Raw genomic sequence first — 23,266 nt, 5'->3', positions numbered from 1 at the left:
TCCATTTCACCTTAACTTTCACACCTTTCACTCATAAATCCTATGCCATTACCCCTTCTCTCACATTTTAACCCCATTATGCCCCCAAACCTTCTCTCAACTCTTATAAATACCCTCTTCCTTCCTTCCAAAAGGGGTTACAAAATATCATCAAGTTATACCAAGTCTCACAAGGAAAATATTTTCTCTACTCCTCTCTATCACTCTCTCACACTATCTTCTAAAAAAGAAATTCCATTCTCATATTACACTAAGGGTTTAAGAATCATAGAAGAAGAAGGAAGGGAAGAAAAGAAAGGAGAACCTTGAAGCTACAAGGTGGGTCTTAAACTCCCCCCCTCTCTCTCTAACCTTCTACTCTTCCCTCTTCTAACACCCCCTTCTTCTATTTTATTTTACCCCTTTTGATGATTAGACCCCAAGGCTAAGGTTCATAAGGGTCATTTCCATTAATGAAATGACCCTATGATCAAGCCAAAATTAAACCCCTATCTAGGGTACAAATGCACCCATGTGACATTCTATTTTATTTTTATTTTTTAAAATCAAATGACCGAATTCTTTGAGGTTACCGCCATTTGGCGGGGAGAAAAGGGTGCCTAACACCTTCCCTTTTCTCCAACCGAGCCGCTTGCCCGAACCTCTAGGTTTGATCAACCCTATCCGTTGCGAGTCACTAACGCCAAAAAATGGCAATTTTTTGAAAGATACACACCGGGTGACCATTCACACCCCTTTTCAATTTGAATGGTGGCAACTCCAATTTTAGTAGTTGTGGCCGTCGTAATGACGAAAATCACGTGGCTACAGCTGGCGACTCCACTGGGAAACTTTGGCTCATCCCTCGTGATAACTCGGTCATTTTGAAAAAGAAAAAAATATAGACTTTTATTTACTAACATGGTTTGTTTGTGGTTTCCTATGTTTCATTTTTATTTTGTTTCATATGTCCATTGTAATATTTATTTACTTTTTGTCGCTTGTGTTATATATTTGTAAGGGGGTCGATGAAAAAAAATGAAAAAGAAAAAAAAAAATGGCACGTGTGCACTTGTGAGCATAGCCTCACTTCCAAGCCACCCTACCCTCAATATACATAGCCCCGATGCTTAGTAGTTCTACGGCTTGAGATCGTTATTTCAAGTGTCGGGAACGAACACATCAAACCCGATCACCAACCAACGACGTGTGTATTTCGGTATGCATCGAGGTTTGAAAATCGGGTAGTCGTGAAGCTACCTATTAAACTCATGCATATGCTCGGCTAGATGAGCTAGGACACAAAATGGCAATATTACATCGACCCCCAAGGCAAAGTTGTAAGTGTTTGATGTATTCGGGCCTCGAAGCCCAAGTTGTAAGCCCAAAGAGGCATACGTAGACCGTAGGATTTATCTTTGTTTCCTTCTCATCTCCCCTTAGGTAAAGGGAAGAGAATGCTTGTTGCATCATGCTCAAAAAAAAAAAAACAAAAGAAAAAACAGAGAATAAAAGACTCAAAAACAGTGAGGGAACATTGAAAACAGGGGCAAAGAAACAGTTCTGTGAAAAGTCCAGAAGCTGGATTTCATTCTGGTCCGTGTCCATGGCACGGATGGACCAAAATGTGCTTCATCCGTGCTGGTGACACGGTTGAGACATTAAATGTCTCATCCGTGTTCAAGACACGGATAAGGGAATGTAGATTAAATCTGTGCCATTGACACGGACTAGAGTGAACTCGACCCCCCTGAATGAACTCGACAGTCCATTTTTAAAGACCCTCACCATTTGTCAAGTATTGAAAGCATCCACGTGGGAAGATCATAAATCTTGAAAAAAAAAAAAGAAACTATTGGAGATGGATTTTGGTCAATCGATCTTTTTCACAAGGTACAACCAAATTAGAAATGAAAAAAAAAGGGAAGGGGGAGATGTGGAATGAAGAAAAGAAAAAGGGAAGAAATTGCGGATCTTCCCCAAAACCAAAAATAATTTCGTAAACCGGATCCCCCACTCGTATTCATTTAAACCGGGTCCACGACCCAGATCCAATCCAACTGGGTCCACGACCCAGATTTATCCAAATGGGTTGCGACCCAAATCCATTTCCAACTGGGTCCACGACCCAAACCTATTTTCAACTGGGTTTACGACCCAGATCCAATCCAACTGGGTCCATGACCCAGACCCATTTTCAACTGGGTCCACGACCCAGACCCATTTTCAAATGGGTCCACAACCCAGATCCAATCCAATTGGGTCCACGACCCAAATCCATTTTCAGTTGGGTCGACGACCCAGATCCAATCCAACTGGGTCCACGACCCAGATTTATCCAAATGGGTTGCTACCCAGATCCATTTCCAACTGGGTCCACGACCCAAATTTATCCAACTGGGTTGCGACCCAAATCCATTTCCAACTGGGTCCACGACCCAAACCTATTTTCAACTGGGTTTACGACCCAGATCCAATCCAACTGGGTCCATGACCCAGACCCATTTTCAACTGGGTCCACGACCCAGATCCAATCCAATTGGGTCCATGACCCAAATCCATTTTCAACTGGGCTCAAGACCCAGATCCAATCCAATTGGGTCCACGGCCCAGATCCACTTTCAACTGGGCTTAAGACCCAGATCCAATCCAACTGGGTCCACGACCCAGATCCAATTCAACTAGGTCCTCAACCCAAATCTATTTCCAACTGGGTCCACGACCCAGATCCTGTTCAACTGCGTTCACAACCCAGATCCATATCCATACCAACAGGGTCCACGACCCAGATCCAAATCCTTTTCAACTGGGACCACAACCTAGATCCATTTTGACTAGGCCTAAGACCCAGATCCACTGCAAATCAGATCCATATTTCAAACCAAGTCTGTGATCTAGCAACCAATCAATCAAATCCAAGGGAATTCAATCTTTTTCAATAAATAAAAAATAAAAAAATAAAAAAAAAACAGATTTCAAAAAGCACCATTTGCTGTCCTTGATCAAAGTCGGTGCCCAGAAAGATCTTACCATGTTGATACGAGGGGGATAGACTACGTCTATTCAGGGAACAAGGTGATTTAAGAGTGCCATTGTGCGTCGCCTCTTCCTTGGAGATCTGCCTGGCCGGCGGTGATTTCAGAGAACTGAATTGGAGGCTACCAAAAACATGGGTTGTTCCAACTCGATTAATCTCATAAATTACTTTTCAAAATAGTTTCCCGACTCTGTGTCGATGCCAGCTCCGTGCTGATGAAATTACTTTCTCAAAATATTTTCCCGACTCCGTGTCGATGCCAGCTCTGTGCTAATGAAATTACTCCGTGTCGATGCCAGCTCTGTGCTGATGAAATTACTTTCTCAAAATATTTTTCCAACTCCGTGTCAATGCCAGCTTTGTGTTGATAAAATTACTTTTTCGAAATGCTTTCCCGACTCCGTGTCGATGCCAGCTCCGTGCTGATGAAATTACTTTTCAAAATGCTTTCCCGACTCCGTGTCGATGCCAACTCCGTGTTGATGCCGACTCCGTGTCGATGCCAGCTCCGCGCTAAGTTAATTCCATTCAAAAACAAAAAAAAAACACATTTTATCGACTCCACATCGATGTCAGCTCCGTGCTGATGTAATTCTTTATAAAACATTTTACCAACTCCGTGTTGATGCCAACTTCGTGTTGATGCTGACTCTGTGTCGATGCCAGCTCCGTGCTGATGAAATCACTTTTCAAAATGCTTTCCCGACTCCGTGTCGATGCCAGCTCCGTGCTGAGGAAATTACCTTTTCAAAATATTTTCCCAACTCCGTGTCGATGCCAGCTCCGTGCTGATGAAATTATTTTTCAAAATGTTTTTTCCGATTCCGTGTCGATGCCAGCTCTGTGCTGATGCCAACTCCGTGTTGATGCCGACTCCGTGTCGATGCCAGCTCCGTGCTGATGCCAACTCCGTGTTGATACCGACTCTGTGTCGATGCCAGCTCCGCGCTGAGTTAATTCCATTAAAAAAAAAACATTTTATCGACTCCACATCGATGCCAGCTCCGTGCTGATGTAATTCTTTATAAAACATTTTACCAACTTCGTGTTGAGGCCGGCTCCGCGCCGAGAAATTACTTTTTCGTCAAAACTCATAATAAGCTACTTTGCCTGATCTAATAAAACATCATGCATCCTCATTTTTTTGTAAATAAGATAGTAACACTTGGTTGTCTGTACCCACAGGTGACCAAGCGAAAGAAATACAAGCAGCCAGAAGTGCCTCCCTATTTTCTCAGATCGTCTACCGCCACCATGAGTTCTTCTGAACCAACACAACCTCCAGTGACCGAAGCGTCAGGCATTGACCCGTAAATAACAGCGTTATTAAAAATAATCGAAAGGCAAGAAAAGATAGTCAGTACTGTGTTAGCTAACGCCAGTATCCTACAAGCGCAAACGATACAACAGCACGCATCCGGGTCGAATCAAGAGTTACCCGAGCAACTCCCGCAGGGACCACAGACTACAATGCCACTAGCGGCGCCTGAATACCAGGGGCCTCCGCTCTATATTCCACAGATTCGACCACCCCCGGTGGTCATTCCAGACAATGAATGTGAATATAGAGCCACGGAAGCCAAAAGCACAACAGATGAAAAACTAGCTCAACAGATTGAATCTCTGCAGGAAGAAATGAGGAGAATGAAAGGCCTAAACACCATGAGTGGAACCCGATTCAAGGATCTGTGCTTCTACCCCAATGCTCAATTGCCGGCCAAATTCAAATGTCCAAAGTTTGAAAAATATAACGGAGTAGGGTGTCCGCTGTCGCATCTGAAGTTGTATTGTGGATTCATGTGTCAGTATGGCGAAGATGATAGGTTATTGGTGCAACTGTTTCAGAGGAGCTTAACAGGGCCGGCGCTTAAATGGTTTTCCAGACTAGATCACTTACTCATTAAAAACTGGCAGGACTTAGCCGAAATGTTTTGGCAAAATTACCGGTTCAATACTGATGTAGGGCTAGATCGAAACGACATGGCCAAAATGACAAGAAAGCAGAGGGAGACGGTGAAGGAGTATGCCCAGAGATGGCGGGAATCCGCTTCACAAGTAAGGCCCGCAATGACAGAGCAAGAGATGAACACTACGTTTATCTCAACACTAGGGCATGCCTTCTATACTCATTTGGTGGGGCACACCACAGGCACATTCTTGAATCTGGTACAAGTGGCAGATAGGGTCGAGGACGGAATCCGAACCGGTCTGATCTTCGATTTCACAAGTCTAGGGGCAGCAACGGGAATCCCTTCTCAGAGAAAGCCAGTGCCTCCAGGAAAGAAGAGGGAAGAGACTCAGGTCAATAACGTACAGCCAAACCGACCCCTCTTCATTCCCTCACCAGCACCAAGACCACCAACCCAGACAACTTCATGGGTACCAGCACCGCCAACATGGAACCCTCCCCTTCAAAATCAATTCAGGGCGAACCCTCCACCAGTTGCACAGCAGGCACCACTATACGGGCAGAACCAGCAGGCATGACCCAACAGAGTGAATAGAGTGTTTACCAGGTTACCCATGACATTATTAGAATTACTGCCACTCTTACTCAGGGGTGAGTATCTTACAAAACGCCCGCCAAATCCAGAGGCTACCAAAGGACCAGGATACAACCCCAATTTATTCTGTGAATTCCACATGGGTGCACCAGGGCACTCTACGGACCAATGCTGGCAACTCAAGAATCAAGTACATAACCTAATTGATAAAAAGGCCCTCATCCTAAATGGGCCTGCCAACCCGCCCTAGCCACAGAATGTCAATCAAAACCCCCTACCCACTCATAATGGAGAGGGGAGTGGGCATAGGGTAAATGTCATCTGCGGAGAACTCAACTTCAATCCTTCCGATCTGATAGCACCAGTAGGGGCAAAAATTAGGGTACACTTGACCCAGGAGCCAAAGAGATCGTCAGTTAACACAGTCAACCACTACACAACCAATCCACCTACAAATCCATAATTGCCTCTCAGAATGGCCGACCTTACCATCCATCCCACTCATCAAAATGCTGCTACTCGACCACCTCTAGTCATACCTTGCGGATCATCCAACCATCAAAGTCCAACCCGACCTCCCCTTGTTATACCATGTACACCACCATATTCACAAGGATCAACTCGACCTCCCCTTCACGTACCCTACGTCCCATCCCCACGTCCACCACTTGTCATTCCATACACTACCACTACCTTTAAAACGTCGCCACCACCCCTCATCCTCAATATGAAATCCGATCCACCCCCCATGATCATACGTTCACCTAAACCATTCCCCTATAGCTCCAAACAGGCAGTTCCTTGGAGCTATGAAACCACTATCACCACAACCTCGGGGGTCGAAACAATAGTGGCGGACATCGACCATATGACAAGGGCAGGAAAATGCCAAAATTTGTCGGAAAATGGAGAAAACAGCGGGGCAGAAATCGAAGAGACAATGGAAGGAGGGACAGGTGAAGAAAAAAGAAAAGCAAAGGGGAAGGATAAGCTGTATAAGGAAGAGAAAATAGAAGAAAAGGTGAAGGTCACAGACAAGGAAGCTGCAGACTTTGTTAAGCTCATTTTCAAGAGTGAGCATAATATAGTGGACAGATTGAACAAACAGCCAGCTCAAATCAGTATCCTGGGACTAATGCAAAAATCAAAAGAGCACCAGGAGGCAATGCTGAGAGTTCTGGGAAAATCACATGTACCTTCGACCACGACACCATCACAGTTGGAACAAACAGTCGGCCAGATCATGGCCCCCAATCCTATCATTTTCACAGAAAATGAATTTACGCCTAAGGGGACGGGGCATGTTGAACCACTGAACATCATGGTCATATGCAAGGGCATGATGGTCGCCAGAGTATTGATTGATAATGGCTCAGCGCTCAACGTATGTCCGCTTGAAACCTTCCGGAAACTCAACGCCGATTGGTCGCATGTGAAACCCAACAACAAGGCTGTTCGAGGTTTTGATAGCTCAAGAAGAGATTCGATGGGAGAAGTAGACCTACCGATCACAATAGGACCTTGCACCTTTGAAGTGACGTTTGAAGTCATGGAGATACCAACGACATTCAACCTGTTACTGGGCAGACCTTGGATCCATATTGCGGGAGCTGTACCTTCCTCATTACACCAAAGAGTCAAATTTATCATGGGGTAGATGATGATATCAGTATTAGCAGAGAACCTTATTCCAGCTGGGAGAGCTCCAGATGTGCCATTCATTGATATCGAAATGACGAAGGACAAGACACTTTACCATTCATACCAATTCGTTGCTGTCAATCACATCGAGAAGGGAAAAGAGAAGGTGAAGGCAAAGCTATCAAGAACAAACCTGATGGTTGGTCGGGTTATGAAAAGATCGGGATACCGACCCAAGCAAGGGTTGGGGCCGGGAGGAAGAGGAAGAGCTACACCGGTCGAAGCCAGGAAGCATACTCCTTACTTTGGTCTAGGGTTTAGACCCACAAAGAGGGATATTACAGAAATGAATGACAAGAAAAAGGAGCTTCGGCTAGCAAGAAAGTAAAACCGTGAGCCGAACATCTGGAATCTGGGCCGAGTCGCTCACATCAGTGTTAGCTTCCCGAAGTCCCATATCAGACCTGATGACTTATCTGAACCGCCATCATCAAAGAAGCCAAAAATGGTAAATCCTAAACCAGTGCACATTCAAGAAGACCCAATCGTAGAGTCCCAATCATCCTTTGAAGAAGGCATTGATGTTCTATTCAATGGGGATTCCGATGAAAGTCCATCAGAGACTGCTCCAAAACCCACTAAAGTGGAGGTCACTACCAACCGAGAGAACAACTCGCCATTTTCATCGGGTATCGACTGGGCATCAGTCATCATCCCACCAAGTTTGGGAGGGACTATGCCCCAACCTGACAACAATCAATCGGAGATCATGGTCATCTTCGAACCACCAACCAAATCATCCGACGAATCACTTGCTCATCTCATCTCCCCTAGAGAAGGGGAGACATTGCACAACTGGGAAGAATTCCCATTAACTCTTGAGGCTGTCGAGACCTCAAAAAAAATGCCGTTAGGCGACATCAATTTGCCCGAGGATCATAATGAGCCCTCATCCTCGGGTAAAGACTGTTTTGGGGGCTCCCTATCTTTATTAACAAGTTTACATGATTGTTCTTCTTATTTCAGGTATCCAGAAAATCACAAAAAAACAAATATTTCTCAAAAAGGAAAAAAATAAAAAAATTTTCAAAAATAAAAAAAACCAAAAATTTCTCAAAAATCAAAAAAATCAAAAAGCTTTCAAAATTACTAAAAAAACAGATATTTTCCAAAAACCAAAAAAAGAGTTTTCAAGGGATCTGTCTTCATCAAATGAGTACCCAGATAAAACAAAATTTGAAAGGGACGAGTATGATTTCGATCTTGAACTCGACTTCGACCTCATGGGGATAGAAGAAGAGTCTGAGGACGAAATGGAATACCCCCCTAAAGAGATCAAAGACTTGGTAGAACGTCATGAGAGAGGTGTTCAGCCAAACATCGATGATATAGACTCAATTAATCTCGGTACCGAAGAGGACCCACGAATTGTCAAGATTGGAGCTTTACTAACGTCACAACAGAAAAAAGAAATGGTTGAGTTCTTACGAAATTATCAGGACGTCTTCGCATGGTCATACAGAGATATGCCGGGGTTAGATACAGATCTCATTGTACACAAGCTACCCATTGCTTCCGGAAGTAAGCCAATCAAGCAGAAGTTGAGAAGACTGAAATCAGAATGGACCCTCAAGGTCAAAGATGAGGTCATGAAGCAATTCGAAGCAGGGTTTCTTGCAGTCTCCACGTACCCGGAATGGCTAGCTAACATTGTACCGGTACCCAAGAAGACGGGAAAGTACGCATGTGTGTTGACTATCGAGACTTGAACAAGGCCAGTCCTAAGGATGATTTTTCACTTCCACACATCGACACTCTAGTCGATAGTACAGCAGGGCACGGCATGTTCTCATTCATGGATGGCTTCTCAGGCTATAACCAGATAAAAATGACAGAAGAAGACCAAGAAAAGACAGCGTTCATCACATCATGGGCTACTTTCCACTACAAAGTCATGCCGTTCGGGCTAAAGAACGCAGGGGCGACTTACCAACGGGCAATGACCGCGCTATTCCATGACATGATCCATAAAGAAATGGAGGTCTATGTAGATGACATGATCGCTAAGTCTGGCATTGAAGAAAATCATCTGATCAATCTAAAGAAGTTGTTCGACAGGCTGAGGAAGTACAGCTTAAGGCTAAATCTAGCAAAATGCGTGTTCAGGGCAACATCGGGCAAACTACTGGGATTCATCGTCAACAGAAGGGGCATTGAAATAGATCCGACAAAGACTAAATATATCCTGGAAATGAAGGCACCCGTTACAGAAAAAGACGTTCGAGGCTTTCTAGGAAGGATACAATACATTAGCCGTTTCATTGCTCAGCTCACGCCTATCTGTGAGCCAGTCTTCAAGCTATTAAGGAAAGATACGCCGAAGAAGTGGAACAAAGACTGTCAAGAAGCATTCGACAAAATCAAGCAATATCTGCTCAATCCACCAGTCTTAGTCCCCCCTACACCAGGGCGACCTCTGCTGATGTACATCTCAGTGCAAGAAACATCTATGGGGTGTGTGCTAGGGCAACATGATGAATCAGGACGGAAGGAACAGGCCATCTACTATCTCAGCAAGAAATTCACTGATTACGAAGCAAAATACTCGACACTCCAAAAGACTTGCTGTGCATTGGTTTGGACATCTCAACGACTGCGTCATTATTTGCTCAGCTACTCGACTATGCTTATCGCCAGGATGGACCCCCTGAAGTACCTATTCGAAAAACCAGCACTAACAGGCCGTACAGCGAAATGGCAGTTATTGTTATCAGAATTCGACATCACCTATGTCACCCAAAAAGCCATCAAAGGGCAAGCCATCGCTGACCACCTCGCCGAGCACCCATTGCCTGATTATGAGCCATTAAAGACGAACTTCTCGGATGAAGCCATACTATTTGCCGAGATTGAAAGTGATGATGATAAAGAATCAGGCTGGAAAATGTATTTCGACGGAGCAGCCAATCAGAAGGGAAATGGAATAGAGGCAGTATTGATTAAACCAGACGGGTCCCACTTGCCAATTGCAATCAGATTGAAGTTCCACTGCTTTGACAACGAGGCTGAATATGAAGCATGCATAGCAAGGTTGAAAGCACGTTGGATCTTGAGGTAGATGAGATCGATGTTTTCGAAGATTCAAGTCTAGTAGTCTATCAGACAACTGGAGAATGGAAGACCCGGGAACAGAGACTGGTCCCTTACCACGAGTATCTAGAGGAACTAAGCTCACACTTTGACAGAATCTCATTCACCTACATGCCTAGAGCTAAGAACCAGTTCGCCGATGCACTAGCTACCCTTGCTTCCATGATTAGTATCTCAGAAGATCTGGTCATCGACCCGATTGAGATTGGAATTCAGGACGAGCCAGCCTATTGTCTACCCGTCGAAGTAGAAGAACCTGAAGAAAAGCCTTGGTACTCAGACATCAAGGCATATCTCGAAGATCGAACCCTCCCCCCAGACGTAACGCATAACGATCGCAGAACCATTCAGAGATTGGCAGTGCAATTCTTCTTGAGCGACGGCATTCTGTACAAGAAATCACACCACGAGGTCTTACTCCGATGCGTTGCAAAAGCAGAAGCAAAGCGATTAATCGAGACTGTACATGGTGGAGTCTGTGGACCTCACATGAATGGTCACATGCTAGCCAAGAAGATTATGCGGATGGGGTACTATTGGTCGACAATGGAAAGTGACTGCTATCAGCATGTTCGCAAATGCCATCTATGTCAGATCTACGCCAACAAAATCAATGCTCCGCCTTCAGAGCTGCATAACATGACTACGCCTTGGCCTTTCTCACTCTGGGGAATGGATGTCATTGGGCCAATCTCACCAAAAGCTGCAAATGGACATCGCTTCATCCTAGTGGCTATCGATTACTTTACCAAATGGGTAGAAGCTGCTTCATACGCCAATGTCACTAAAAGCAATGTCCCGAAGTTTGTCAAGAACAACATTGTCTGCAGATATGGGCTTCCCAGCGGGCTAGTGACTGATAATGCTAAGAACTTCAAGAACAAAGATATGGTCAAAATGTGCAAAAATTTCCAGATTACTCATCACAACTCTGTACCCTACAGGCCTAAGATGAATGGGGCAGTTGAGGCAGCCAACAAGAATATCAAGAAAATTATCGAGAAGATGCTAGTCACGTACAGAAATTGGCACGACATGCTACCTTTTGCACTGCACGCCTATCGAACCTCGTTCAGAACTTCGATTGGGGCAACTCCATATTCATTGGTCTACGGAATGGAAGCAGTCTTACCCGTAGAAGTTGAGATTCCTTCCCTCCGGATATTGAAAGAAGCAGAGTTGGATGAAACAGAATGGATTCAAGCCTGGTTTGATCAACTGAATTTGATAGAGGAAAAATGCCTCGCAGCCATTTGCCATGGACAGATCTATCAGAACGAATAGCCCGTGCTTACAACAAGAAAGTCAAGCCCAGAGACTTCTCACCAGGAGACCTTGTACTAAAGAAGATTCTGCCAATACAAGAGGACGCCAGAGGAAAGTTCAGACCAAACTACGAGGGACCGTTCATCGTGAAGAAGGTGATGACGGGAGGAGCTCTGATCCTTATGGAGATGGACGGACAAGTCTTCCCGCAACCGATCAATGCTGACACTGTCAAAAAATACTACACCTAAAAACTGACCCTGAGATGACGAAAGGCCATCTTTGCTATTCTAAACCAACAAATCTAACCTTAGTCAACCCTTTTGAGCCATCACGTTCATTTCTTAACCTAAGACTGGGGCAAGTCAACAACTACAAAAAATAAAAAATAAAAAAAAGACAAAAGAAAAGAAAATCAAAGAGAAAAATCAAAAGTATCAAATTACTCCTGGCCCGCATGAGGATAAACTGTGAACGGCTAAAAATACAAAAAAATCAAAAAAGTCAAAAAACTCGGACACTTGATCTGATCTCGACCCAAATCTCCAGCCTAAACAAGTTCGAGAGATGCTGGGAGGAGACGCAGATCACCTTTTCGAAACAAAAATAGACAAACCCCATGTCTAAACCACTCTAAATCCATCCAGACCTTAATCTTTTTGTAACCTTCCACTACCATTAGCCTAAGCCAACATTTCGTCCCAACAAAAGTCCTTTTTGATCAGGGAATGTTCTAGGGCAACACAATGACAATGGCAGCATCAATGATCTTGCGACTTGGTCCGGACCTCTAAAGTCTTATTAGTCGTTGGAAGACTTGAGAGGGGAATCCAGGTCGGATATTCGAAAAAAAAGAGTATTCAAAGTGTAGAGTATTCGATCTTGCGGCTCAACTTGAGTTGCCGAACCACGAATAGTCGTCAGCAAACTCGAGAGGGGAATCCAGATCTGTTACTCGAGAAAGAGTGCCACTACAAGAGTAGAGTCGCTGATCTCGCAGCTCAACTTGAGTCACCAAGCCACAGAGACACAGAAACTCCGAACATAATTGTAATGTAAAAATCTAAAGATACAAGCATAGTCTGAAAAGGCATAGTGAAAATCCAAAAGGGCGTTATGAGTAAAAGAATCAGACTATGGCAAGATCAAAGCCACCGGCACGATGAAAATCCCAAAAGGACGTCGATGAGCAAAAATGTGAAAACCGGGTCTGGTGAAAACCGTAACTGGCACCAGGGGCAATAAGGGTAAAAAAAAAAAAAAAAAAAACTCCTGGCCCGCAAGAGTATAAACTGTGAACGGCGAAATCTTTCCAAAATCCTAAGATCCAAACAGATAATAGTTTTCCAATACTAGGGCATTAGGGATGACTCTAAAGAAACCAAAAGAGCAATTGACGTTTATATCCCCTGTGTTTGGCAAAAGCATCAAAATCGTCATAACCAAAGATTTTACAAACTCTGAATTTATCATACTCATTTGATAAAGACATTTCACAAAATTACATTTCAAAACTACTATTTTGGCCAATGACGACAAATCTAGGATGTATTCAACAAAACCTCGAGTTTTCAAGAACAATAGATATGCCTGAGGCCAAGTAAGTACAAAACCTATTTACTTCGCATTAATCTTCCAACGTTTTTGCATACATCCAGTAAATGACAAGAAAACACAACGCAAACAATCAAACATCGTGGTGAGAAATGAAAAAAGAGTCAAGGCGTTCCTCCAAAGCACGGATTCGGGCAGCCTGACTCATAATCACTCTCTCAGCATCAGAAGCATCACGGCTCACCAAATATGCTGCAAAATCCTCAAAGTGAGGACACTGGGCAAGCCGATCCTTCAACTCATCAACCTCAGCTTGAAGCTTAGCCACTTCATTACCATCACCACTTCCGGACTGGGCAAGGGCAGACGTCAGTCGAGCAATCTCTCTCTGCATCTTCTTTTTGGATTTGAGCCAAATAGCCTGAATTTGACGATAATCAGTTTGAGACTCCTCAACTCGATCTCGATAATCAAAGAAAGATGAAGCACCAGGGCGTGTCCGAGGAACTATGGATACCGATGGCCTCCCAGAAACGAGCTCTCGAATCCAATGCAAGTATGCCGGGAATTGGTGTGCTGCAAAGATGGGTCGACTCAAGACCTCAATCCGACCCCATTCTTTCACAAGTCGACTCAAGAGTGCAGTCGACAATGGACCAACCAACTCATTGTAATTCTCCGGGATGAGCATGCCCTGGTCATAGCCAAATTGACGAAGAACCCGAAGTGGTACATAATGAGTTACCTCACGAAGACCAATCAAAACAAGGAAACGGGCCCCATCAAAAGCAATCACGGGGGACCCTCGAGGTTGGAAGGCACCAACCCATCTCACTTCCTCATCATCAAGGTTGTCGATAAAAGAATACCATTCCTCTTTGCTACCTGAGATGAAGGGAGCAACTCGCCTCGACATCATGAGTACGAGATCAGCGTTAACACAAAATGGGCGATTAACCACTTCGGTTAAAGCCAGATGATCCATGAACCAGAGCTACAATAACAGGAGCATTCTAAACTTGGAAAACTAGTAAATTCAAATTTAAATTTAAATCCAAACTAAGATGGAATTTACCTGCAGGAGGGGAGCACATCCTCGAAAAGTCCGATCACGGCCAGAAGAACAAGTCGTGAGGGATTGGAACATTCCGCTCAAAAGCATCGGGGCCAACCGGCGTCCCTCCCGGACTTGTTGCACCACGTGAATAAGAGAAAGATCTATGATGTCTCCGCCACCCGGGAACAAGAGTTGACTCACTACCATCAAAGTGAGAGCGTTAAAATGAATCAAAGGCTTCGAGGGATCCGTGAGGCGTTCAATCAAAAAAGACTTGGATATTGTCTTCAAAATCGATCCGCCATCCGGAATCTTCAAAAATTTACGATTTATACCCAAAAACTCGGAAGCCTCACTTCGGAATCCATCACGCAATGGTGGAATCACAACGGGGCCCGATATCTCAAGCCCCAACAATACTTCAAATTCCTCGATAGTGGGAGTCATTTCATGTACCCCAAACCGGAAAAGATTAAGCTCGGGAATCCAATACCCCAACATAGCCTCAATCAAACCCCATTGCAATGGAACCTTAGGCAAAGAGAGGGTGAACCCCAACTTGTTCAAACACCATCGAGCTCTATCATCATTATCCATGCTATCTATCCAACTACTCAAGAAAGAATCAACAATGCCATACCTTTTCAAGTTGGGAAGAGTAGATGACACCTCCATAGAGCTTGAGAAAAAACTTGAGGGAAGAAGAAGAGTAAAAATCGGCCAAAAGTGAAAAAGGGAAGTAAAGGTGAAAGTGAGATGTTAGGGCAAGATGAAGGCTTAAGTACATCATTCTGGTTCGTGCCCAAAACACGGATGCAATCAAAGATAACTTATCCGTGCCAATAGCACGGATGAAGCAAGATATGACTCATCCGCTTCTAGGGCACGGATAGGCATAAAACACCCTATCCATGCTCTTGGAACGGATGAACATTGAAAAAACCCTATCTGTGCTCTTGGAACGGATGAACATTGAAAAAGCCCATCCGTGCTGAGAACACGGACCAGAACATTCTTCAGCCTAGTAGCCCAAGACATTTGAAATACTGATAATTCTGGATTACATAATGTTTATCTCAGGGCTCAATCATATAAAAACGATAGAAATTCCTACATGCTCGATAAGCGTGTTCAAAACTCTCAAAAGCTCTCAAGATATATGTTGGGCACGTAGGAACTCATCAAAGGCATAGCAGGCCAAATCAGACCTCGAAGGATCACATCACTCACCATGAGTCCCAAACGATTCACACCATTCAAGGGCACACTCGAAGGGTCCTTGGGACCCTCGTCGCACCCTTTACCCGCCCGTAGACTCACCGACACTCAAAAGGGTTCAAAAGCCCCAATGATCGATATCACACCCGAGAAGCTCGAATGAACCGCACATATAATCATATAACAAATGCAAAGAATGATAAACATACAAGCATATGTATATAATAAGTAAACTGTTTACAAATATGTCTGAGTCTAATACAAGAATGTTTATATATGTTGCAAGGTACAATAAGATCAGATAGAGGGAGGAGTATCATCCCGGGCGCTCTGAGTCTCTAAGATCGCTCCAGAAGAAGATCCGGCCACCGCACCCGAGCCAGACATCCCGGAAGAAGGTAGACCATGCATCCGCAGCCGTCCCTCCGAATCCGTGAAGAAAAGCTCAGCATCCTGCTCTGTAGTCCCCGCGAGATCAGTACCTGGAACGGAGGGTCCAGCGGAGGAGGAGGCCTAAAAATAAGAGAAACAAAGTATATCAAACGACAATGATATATGCAGCATGGGTAGAGAAATGAACGGTTAAAATATAAATACTTACCCTAGGAGGTGTTGGAGGCCGCGCAGAGGTGCTCGCTCCATCTCGACGTCGATAGTAGTCCTGAAAAGACCATATGTTGGAACCAGTCAAGATTTAATACCATGAGCTATGATCTACAAAACAGAAAATAAACGAAATGACGTACCATCTCAGCCTGAAAACGAGACTCACGCATGGCCATCTCTAACTCCAGCTCCTGGATCCGGGCTGCCTGAGTCTCGAGACGAACCTCCTGCTCCTCAAGACGAGCAGCTTGTTCTTCCACCTCCGCCCTAGAGGCCCTCCATCTGTTTTCCATCTCCACGGCCCTCGCCGCCTGAGCCTCGATCACGTCATACCCCTCCCGAAGGCGACGAAGATCATCAGCCTGAAAACAAGAAAACCGACCAAGTGAGAATGGTAAAAAGCAGAAAATTCTAAAAGAAAGAAGACAATGACAGCGTACGTACCGTAACGGCATGCTCCTGTAACAGTACCCCTCCGATCTCCGTGATCCCAGCACGAGCAGTGACTGCAGGCATGAGACACCCAATGGACGCCTCTCGAAACCAAGCCTGGAAATCACCAACCCTCACCAGTCTAGTCGCATCTACACCCATTGCCTGAGCGAGATACTCCTCTACCGTCATAACCCCCGAGATGGGCTCAGGTGGAGCGACAGGAATACGAAGACTCCCGTCATGCTGGAAAAACAGACGCTCCCCCAGGTAAAATGTGTATCGCTGCTCTCCAATGAAGTAGGGATAGCGCTGTCGCCTGGTGTTACGCCGATAGCCGTTCCTCACCTCCTGCCTCCCGCTAACAGTGCGGGGGAGGTCTCGCAAAGTAACGGAAAATATCTGCAAAAGAGATAGTCAAATAACAGACATGGATAGCGCCAAGGTCAAACGGAAATGAAAAGGGTAGATTACTCACATCTCGAAGCCGGCACCGATCAATGTGGGCCTGGGCACTCCTAGGGCTGCTCCTAATAGCCCGAGCATCTCTGGTGGCCCAAAACGCCCCCAAGGGGTAACCCTCATAAGGATGATGACGTGTGGGCAAATAAAAGGGAAAGTAGACGTGAACGAAGATCTGAAAGAGAAGATGAGGCGTCAGACGAGAAAACAGGAAGTGGAAAGAGAATCAGACAGAGAAATAAAATCAGGATCTAGTTTACCTCGATAAAATGCCAGAAGAATCGAGTGGAGATGCCAGCTCCACGAGGCGCAGTAATGTCCACCACTACTCGATCAAGCCCAGCCAATATAGTACCATATATAAGGCTCCCCCAATCAAAATCGCCAATGTGGTCGATGTCACGCATGACAGAGAGAAAGGTGGTAGAAACGGAAGAATCATCCTCCAAAAAGAAGCAACTACCAATGAGGAGAAGGAAGCAGATGCGGAAAATGGTGTCAAAATCTCTGTCTCCAAAACGGGCTGATCTCTCTCTATAGGTGAGTGGAGCCCCGTCCTCCCCCTCGATCAACAACAAGCCCATCAGCACCTCCGTACTGATCTTCCCTTGCTTCCCTACCATGGAGGCAGGGACTCTAGTAATGCCCAACAATTCCCCCACCTCCTGCACCGTCAGCATGGTCAAAGGCAAAGGCTCTCCGTCCATAGCAATGCCAGTAATGGCGACAAAATCCGAAGGCCTGATGCCTATCTCCACCTCAGGCAGGTGGAAAGAATGAGTCATCGGAAACCACCTCTCTACCATGGCCAAGAACAAGGGTCGATCCGCCTTGAAAGACGGTATCTGCAAGAAAATGCCAAAGCCCACAGTGGCGAACTGCGTCCGAATATCATCCGAGAATAGGGCGGCAGTAGAAAGAAAAACATTCCACCTACCCCTGAAGCTGACTGAAGGATAGGGGGTAGGAATGTCCAAACGAACTAACATGGAGACATGCCTCCCTAATCCACAGAGAAGAGAGGTATCTGGTACTCTCTCACTCTCCTCTGCAGGGATCTCTACCCTGGGAACCTCACGACCTACTCGGCCGGCACCTACGACCCTATCCGCTCGACCTCGGCCACCGCGTCGACCTCTACCACCACTACCGCTCGGCAAATCCTCAACTGGACCATTGTGAGAATAACTGGCCTCATCTGCCCTACTGCCGGATGAAGAACCAGCTACCGGCGCTGAATCGGGCCTACGTGAAGGCTGTCTTGGCCAACCATACTTTATGGCCACACCAGACCCCAAGGCAAAGCGAGCCCGAGTCTGGGGCCTCGCCTCCTCTTCCTCATCGGATAACTGATGCACTACTCGGCTCCTCCGCTCTCTACCCATCTGCAAGTCGCCATGTGATCAATCAACAACGCAAAAATCACGTATCTCGATGAAGTTGCCTAGGTTAAACCTAACCAAACCGAGTCAAACTGCTTAAATCCAGTCAATCAGTGTCCTACCTAGCTAACCCACTAAACTTGGCCAACCTAAGCCAAAACTAGCCTAGTTGAGTCAAACCAACCCAACTTAGTCAACCAAAAAGTCAAACTCAGTCAAACCCATCCTATCTAGGTCAAATCTAAGTCAAACCTAGGTCAACTCAACCTAAAACCCAGTCAACTCGACCAACTCACCCAAAACCGATCCGACCCTACTCAACTCAGTGAACATGTCCAACTCAGTCAAATTCAGTCGACCCAAGATCAAGTCAACCCTTGAATCCAGTCAAAACCAATCCAATCCTAATCAACTCAAAGTGCAACCAAAACCTAGTCAACCCAGTTCAGCCTTAGACCGAGTTAACCCAATCAATCCACACCCAGTCAACTCAGTCAAACTAATCCGCCTAAGTCAAAACCCAAGGACAATCCAGTCAAAACCTAGTCTACTCAGTCAACCCAGTTAAACCCAGTCAAATCTGAGTCAAACCAACCTAGTCAAATCGGAATCATACCCGACTGATCTGGCCAATCCCAGTTAAAGTCTAACCAAACCCAATGGATTCGATCTATCCCAGTCCATCTAAGTCAAACTTGGTCAACCCGAGTCATACCCAGTCAACTCAAGTCAATCCAACCCTATCCAAACCCAGTCAACTCGATCAATCGAAGTCAATTCAACCCAGTCTAACCCCAAACCAAATCAAACCAGTTTAAATCCAGTCAACCTAATCAAAGCCAATCAAAACCTAGTCAACCCGGTTAACCCATTTTGACCTAGCCAAACCCAGTTTAAACCCAAAACCATACCCATTCGTACCCATGGACTGTCACAACCCTATCAAGAGAGCATTAGAAAGCAAGCGAACATGGGTTCTCAAAGCAAAACGAAATATTCATACTTTAAAGAGAGATGAGAAACGTGAAAGGAAAAACAAACACGATCAAATAAAAAAAATAATAATAAATAAAAAAGGAAAGAAGAAAGGATCTGATTCATTCGAATAGTTCGAAACAGCCCAAAGCCAACCGGTCTTATACCAACCCCAAAACGACCCTTAAACTACATCTCTTCCCGCCCAAAAGAAATTTCCAAAATACCCTTCTAACCCATCTATACCATCACTTCTTCACTAAACGATCCCTCAAACAAACCACCCGGGTCCCCATGTACTACCCTAAATAGCCCCAACTTCAACCCTACTAAACCCCAACATAAGTCGCCCTCAACCATCATCCCCACATGATTCTCCCTCAACCATCATCCCTACATGATTCACCCTCAACCATCATCCCTACATGATTCACCCTCAACCATCATCACTTCCAAACTACACAAGCCCACCACCACTATGCATTCAAGGCTAAACACATAATACAATAGCAATTGAAATAAGGCAAGCAAGATAAGGAGACGACAAGTGACAACGAAAGATAATATACACTGTTCTCAAAACATGAAGACATTTAAAAAAGGCAAGCATGACTCGTCTCAGACATTCGGGGAATCATCACGATATAAAAAAGTCTAAATGAAGGCAACAAAAATGACAAGGGAAGAGTCTGTAATCGGTAAAAATCAAGGTGTTCATTATCATTCTCATATGGCAAATGAAAACAAGAAAAGAGAGAATAAAACAAAACTCACCTCTAACGCGTAACTCGCCCAAGAAGCTTTAAGTCGCTCTCAAGCACCCAAAGACCACACGTGCGCTCCGAGTAATCCTAACGACCAAGCCAAGTACTCAAACCAAGAAGGAGACGAAGAGAAGGGAGAGAAATCGCCAGAGAGAAGGAAGAAAGGAAGAAAGGAAGAAAAACTGAAAGAAATCGAAAATGAAAGGGCGCGCAGGTTTTGAAACGTTTGGATTCATACTGGTCCGTGTTACCAGTACGGATGAAGCAAAATTTGATCTATCCGTATCACCAACACGGATGAAGAGAGCTTCATTGGTTCCGTGCCTCAGACACGGATGAGATAAGAATAAAGCCATCTGTGTTTTGAACACGGGTTAAATTGTTCTAAATGTCATCCGTGCCTCAAGCACGGGTCAGTAAAAAAAAAAAAAAAAACAAATCAAATCAGAAATTTCAAAAACCTTTCGAATTGCACTCAATTTCGATTTGTTAAAACACGATCAAGAAATACCTCAATTTTCAAAAATCACTAAATCTTCATCAAATCCAAGGTCTCACACGAGCTCCGCGCCATCGAGGTCAAGGAATCAATAAGGTAACTCTGTCAGACCCCGTGCTTGAGAAACCATTTTCTACAAAAGTCAACAGTTCAATTAGTAATTCGAAGTCGTGTTTTGCAAAATTTCGGCTGGCCCGTACAAATAGGGATTTGGTCTATTCTTTGCAGTTCTTTGCACGCAATTCCTGTAAAGAAGGGCAGCTGTAAACACCCCAATTTGAATGGGCCCTCACTCGAAAGGGCCCAAAAATAATAATTTTCCAATAAATTTGGCCAACGGGCCTCAAAGGCCCGAATCATTGGAACATGACATTTTTGCCAAAATCCAAGCCTCTAATACCTCTCAATGGATTAGTAGGTCCACCAAAGGGATCCGGCAAGTTCATACCTACCCCGCTCCATTCAAAATACTGATTTTCCAACAAAATAGGACAACGGGCCTCTAAAGCCCAAAACGCTAAAAATGGCAATTGGATTGAACCGAAGCCCCTAAGACCACCCAGTGGTCCAAGGGACTCACCAAGAGGGTTGTGACCCATCCTACACGTGCTCGACCTCACCGCACCTCCTTTATGGCCAAGAAAAAATCGAACGATCGATGAAACTCTCCAACGGGCCTAAAATGCCCAATTCAACACGTGGCATTTTCGATCAAATCGATGATTGCAAAAATCTAAAAATAAAAAAAATTAAAAGCGTGAGACTTGGGATACCTACCCATCATCTATTGCCTACCACTCCGCCTCGAAATTCAAAATAACCCACAATCCTCCTAAAGCCAAGCCCAACACTTAAAAGCCCATAAACCTATCCAATTCATTATCCAACCCACTACCTTAACCCATTATCCATTATTCACATCAACCAATCATAATCTTCACATCAAAAGATGACACATGTCATCACCATCCTTCACCTCCCTCATCTCGTCATCCATCCCCATAACCATTCTCTAAAAAATCAACCAAACACATCACCATCCCTCCAAAATCAACTCAACCCATACCCTACCCTAACCTAACCTATCCCCATTTTCTAACATCATCAACCACCCACACCTCAACCCATACCCCAATCCATCACCATTCCCTAACATCATCAATCATCCACATCACCACCCATATCTCTTACATATCAACCCATCAGTTTTCCTTAAAACACTCCAACATAATCCCATCAACCCATACTTCCCTCATCATCAATTAACTAACCCACTTCCCTCTCTCTAATCAAATAAACTCCATCAACCAATCAACCAATCTCATCACCTCAACCCCTCATCATGATTGCCACATGGCATCATCTCCTTTCTCCTCCCAAAAATCAACTTAACAACCTCTTACACGACCCATTCTTCTAAATCTACACACCTCACCTCACCTCATCAACCAACCTAACACTCATTCTCTAAACCACCCCCTTACACCCCCACTCCACCACCAACCATCACTCATGTCAACCCATCAAGCACTCTATCCAAATGGATTTGGGTAGGATCCAACCCATTTGGATCTAAACCTCACCCATTTTCACTCATTACACATTTACCCTCCATTTCACCTTAAATTTCACTCATAAATCCTATGTCATTACCCCTCCTCTCACATTTTAACCCCATTATGCTCCCAAACCTTCTCTCAACTCCTATAAATACCCTCTTCCTTCCTTCCAAAAGGGGTTACAAAATATCATCAAGTTATACCAAGTTTCACAAGGAAAATATTTTCTCTACTCCTCTCTATCACTCTCTCACACTATCTTCTAAAAAAGAAATTCCATTATCATAGTACACTAAGGGTTTAAGAATCATAGAAGAAGAAGGAAGGGAAAAAAAGAAAGGAGAACCTTGAAGCTACAAGGTGGGTCTTAAACTCCCCCCCTCTCTCTCTAACCTTCTACTCTTCCCTCTTTTAACACCCCCTTCTTCTATTTTATTTTACCCCTTTTGATGATTGGACCCTAAGGCTAAGGTTCATAAGGGTCATTTCCATTAATGAAATGACCCTATGATCAAGTCAAAATTAAACCCCTATCTAGAGTACAAATGCACCCATGTGGCATTCTATTTTATTTTTATTTTTTAAAACCAAATGACTGAGTTCTTTGAGGTTACCGCCATTTGGCGGGGAGAAAAGGGTGCCTAACACCTTCCCTTTTCTCCAATCGAGCCGCTTGCCCAAACTTCTAGGTTTGATCAACCCTATCCGTTGCGAGTCACTAACGCCAAAAAATGATAATTTTTCGAAAGATACACACCGAGTGACCATTCACACCCCTTTTCAATTTGAATGGTGGCGACTCCAATTTTAGTAGTTGTAGCCGTCGTAATGACAAAAACCACGTGGCTACAAAGGGTTTCTATTTTGATGAGTTGACGAGGGATATATCGAGTAAAATGTAAACTTTTGTAAGGGTATTGTTGGAACAGTAACTTATATTTGGCAGACAAAATTACTTCGCGCAAAAATAATTTTGAAAAATATTATTTTTACTTTTTTGCGGAATTACTTCTCCAAGTGCTTATTTATCTAAATGATTGATATAATGCTTTTAGCTCCCCGTAAAAGCAGAAGCACTTGGAGAAGTCAATCCAAACAGGCCCGTAGTTTCAAGGGCTTCCTGAACAATACAGGTCAAAAAAATGTGTGTAAAAGTTATTCACCATAAAGATAGACCCAAC

Source organism: Akebia trifoliata, chromosome 10 (assembly GCF_017979445.1).
Source record: "Akebia trifoliata isolate Shusen 1 chromosome 10, ASM1797944v1, whole genome shotgun sequence".
NCBI lineage: Eukaryota > Viridiplantae > Streptophyta > Magnoliopsida > Ranunculales > Lardizabalaceae > Akebia > Akebia trifoliata.
This window is presented reverse-complemented; position numbering follows the sequence as displayed.